The sequence below is a fragment of the Thalassophryne amazonica genome, chromosome 16 (genome assembly GCF_902500255.1).
Source record: "Thalassophryne amazonica chromosome 16, fThaAma1.1, whole genome shotgun sequence".
Taxonomy (NCBI): domain Eukaryota; kingdom Metazoa; phylum Chordata; class Actinopteri; order Batrachoidiformes; family Batrachoididae; genus Thalassophryne; species Thalassophryne amazonica.
Window position 1 is genome coordinate 19280770 of NC_047118.1, and position 4369 is coordinate 19285138.

Genomic DNA, 4369 nt, shown 5'->3' on the forward strand with positions numbered 1-4369 from the left:
AAAGCAAAAAAAGAGGAGTATTTACAGCTAAAACATGGCATGAAAAAGCATGCACAGGCTTGTATCCCCTCCTCTCTCTTCATGTCTACTCTTAAGCTTCAATCTTTTGAAATTCCACAGCAGTAGGTGGGAAGCCACATGCCATGACCACTGCCTGACCTGCACTCCGTCTCATTTCTATCCACACTATCCACGTGAAGCACACCAGGAACGGCCTTCACCTTATTCCACTGCACCATATCATCCAGAGATAGAGTGGTTTAGCTGGGGGCCACATTATCATTTGGCTAATAAAATAAATGCAAGATAAGTGCTTAACAAGTTGATCTTGACTAAATTTTATTCTCTTGTAAGATGAACAGATATAACGAAGTTCCATCATGCATTTTGAATATGAAGATGAAAGCCAAAACTGTAAAAAGTTGTATCATAGTGACAATGAAAATTATGACTTTATTTCTCCAGTGAATAAATGGGTCATAGCTGAAGGATGTTCTACACAAGCTAACTATCTTTGATTCTACACTACCTATGTCTTTGAACAAGACACTTAGTCTGTATTGTTTCTTTCCACCCAGCTGTAAATGGATACCAGAATGTGACTGGGGAAGTGACCTGTGATGGGGTGGCATCCCATCCAGTGCAAGTTGTTTACTCTCATCTGGGGACACGCACCAGCCCGATGAGCATCAGGGCCTTCATAGGTACAGCACTGGCCTGTATAGGACTTACTTTGTGCACATGGCAGTGCAGGTGGGGAATATTGTTTTTGGATCTGTATTTAAATGGATTGAATTGAATTGAAGAAGATTTATATTGAACATAACAAAAGAAAAAATAAACAACAGACAACATAAAATTAAAGTTAGTTCAAAAAGGAGTGAGAAGAAGTCGAAACTTAATAATAATAATAATAATAGCAACAACAATAATGCTAATAGTAACAATAATGATACAGTGATACAATTTTAGAAAAAAGACATATCTGTGTAAACAAAATATCTCAAAGCATTCTGATCTGATGTGGCTCAAACTTGGTGAAATGTGGGTCACCAAGGCTAAATCTATCTCTGACACCTTCCTGCTGGCTAAATATTGACCCTTTTTTTTTTTTTTTTACATCATATCGGGGGTCTTCTTAAAATATGTATATCATATCTGCAGAAGAATCTCTTCTTTTAATGTTGTGACAGAGATGAACAGAGATGATGTGACCTCATATCACCCTGAGATGAAGTTTGGGCTAAGGTAAGTTTACAGCTAGAGGCTATCCTCTGACTGCACATTTTCTCTTGTCATGTCCATGCACTGGTTGTCAAAAATTGTAAAATCCAAGCAACTAGATTGAACTTGTTTGTCTAGCACATCCCACAGAAGCTTGATTTTCCTTCCTTGGACCACTTTTGGTAGGTACTGACCACTATAGACCGAGAACATCCCACAAGAGCTGCAGCTTTTGGGGATGCCTTGGCCCAGTCGTCATACCATCACAGTTTGGATCTTGTAAAAATCACTCAATTCCCATTTTTCCCAGTTTCCTTTTTTACTTTTACTTTTGATACTCGGTGCACTTCTTACCCTGTGTGCTGCAATACAGTGCTGCTGGAAACTCAATTTCCCGAGGGAGTCTTCCCAAGGGATCTTTAAAGTTCTAGCTAACTTAATCTAATCTAATCTAAAGTATCCCACTCACAGACCACCACTGTAACGAGATGTTATTTACTTTACCTGTTAGTGGTCACAATGTTATGGCTGATCGGTGTACATCTAATACAAAAACTTTTTCTTTAACCCAAAAAACTAAGTTGGATAATTGCTGTATTTTACTTGATGAAAACACAGTTTAGTATAAAATAATAAATTCCATCTTCTTAAGAATTAAAGGTGTATTTCAACATATTACATGCTAGGTTCTATTTTTAGACATTTTGGGAGTCATCTTTTCACTTGGTATAAAAAGGAAATTAATCAACACATTATTTATTTAGAACGTAGGCGCCGTCACAGGCTAATGAGGTAATTATTATAATGACACATAGCAAGCTAAACACACTCTCAGTGGGCTGCTTTTTGTCATCACTAGACACACAGGAATTTGTTCTGTAAGACCCATCCCCCTCATCGGTATTCGACTTGTTTATTTATGTATTTATTTACACCTTTATTTAACCAGTTTAGCCCCACTGAGATCGAGACCTCTTTTGCAAGGGAGACCTGGACAGTTATAAAGTTTCCAATTCATCTAACCTGCATGTCTTAAAATGTGGGAGGAAACCCACGCAAACACAGGGAGAACATGCAAACTCCACACAGAAAGGCCACAGGTGGGAATCAAACCCATGACCCATAGGAGGCTAATTAAAGAAATTAGCTTACTGTAGAATCTGTCATCTTAATTTTTTTTTTTTTTCATTTATTGAGACAGCCACACCCATGTTTAACTCTGTAGGTATCCTCTCCATGCTACCAGACAGTTCTATTGACATTTTTCACCTGTTCAGTAATAACAAGAAGTAGTATTTTTAGCTTGCCCTGTGACCTTACATTAATTAGCGACTGAGCCCTTGATGTTGTTTGCGTGCCGGATCATCAATAATATGCCCATTAATATCGTTTTTGTCCTGAGTGAAAAGATGAACCCTAAAATGTCGAAAAATACAACCTTGAAAAGTTCCATAGTTCCCCTTTAACTGTGGTGTGACTAGTTGAATGGAATCACATTCCTCAAGCACGTTCAAAAGAATTTTTGAATGTAATTCTCTTTATTTTTTCAGTGTAGGATGTAAGAATCTGACAGGTTTTACTGTAATACGGACTCAAAAATGATAAACGTTAACGGAGATGAGTGTATGTCACAACCCCAACAGATCCTTTAATGATTAACTGTGTTTTAAAGTCATCTGCTGATCGTTTTACAGGCAGAAACGTACAGTCGTCTCATCCACTTTCCAGTTTGGATGTGGTTGCGACACAAATGCAGGTCCTGACACGACACACACTGACTGTAGGACTGTGACCTTTGGCCAAAGAAAAAGAAGCAAGTCAGTTCTGAGATCTTATCAGAGGTACTTTGACCCTTTAGGAACCAGAGCAGGGTTTGTTAATTAACACATGAAGTCATGGAGAAGTCTCGTGTTGACAGCATGCTGGAGACACTAAACAGACACACAAACTCTTTGAATTTACATTTTTAATATGTAGATTTTAAATGTGCAATTTATAGATATGTGTGTGTGTGTGTGTGTGTTTTACAGAAACATTGTAATTGCATTAGTCTTGGTCGTTATGCCTGCTACAATTTTTCTTACCACCAGATGGCGGTATTATGTAGTGTATTAAAGTACTTTTAACATGACGTCATATACAAACTGCCTCAGAAACAATTCAACATCACTTTAACATATAAACACGTTTTTAAACACGTGTTTGGGGACTTGGAAATAGAAAGAACCCATAATAGTCTTGTTCTTTCTCTATTTTAAAGACCTCTGTGTGCAGCTGATGAACCCCAAAGTTGACCATTTTGGGGTAAAGTGCCTTGCTCGACGACTTTTCAGCAATCAGGATATCGTGGATTCAATCCAACAACCTTTCAGTTAATGGACAGCATCAATGCTATTACTCACAATACAATACAATAATAATCATTGTAGTAGTAGTAGCAGCAGCAGTAGTATTAATAAGTATAAGTAAAATCTTTCTATTCAAACAAAAAACTGTGAGAATTAATTAACTGAGGAGTGCACTAATTAGTTGTGACGTTTGAAATTTTACTTTCCAATTAAAACACTTAAATCGATTTTAGTTGCATTGTGGAAAGAGACAGCTAGTGTGTGTGTGTGTGTGTATATATATATATATATATATATACACAGGGTGCCCTGTGTTAAAATTTCTAAAATCATCCTCTTTAAATTCAGACAAAAAGAAATCTTTAGGAAATTATAAAAATGAAATAAAAATATCAAAGCCAAAATAATAGGTTGTAGAATCTACATAGATTTCATAATTTGGTTCCCCAGCTTTTTTTTTTTCAGTGTGCACATGTTATATAACATGATATACTACTTCAACAACATATATAAGCACTGCCCCTTCTGCCACACGCACGTGCGTGCGTGCACGTCGGCACGCATGGTTTTTTGTTTGTTTTATATGCACAGTAAATTTGATTTTGCCGGACTGATCTTTTTTTTCTAATCACGTCTGCAGCGGGTGCCCGCCGTGCCACGTCTTTCGCTTTTTATGGAACATGTGACCGAATTCGACGCTCACATGGCTTTTCGGTTTTAAAGTCTGCTGATCGGTGGGTCCCCTCGGCAGCAGCCACCATCCGCAGCGCAGGAGGACCTCCGAACAGCACAGCGCC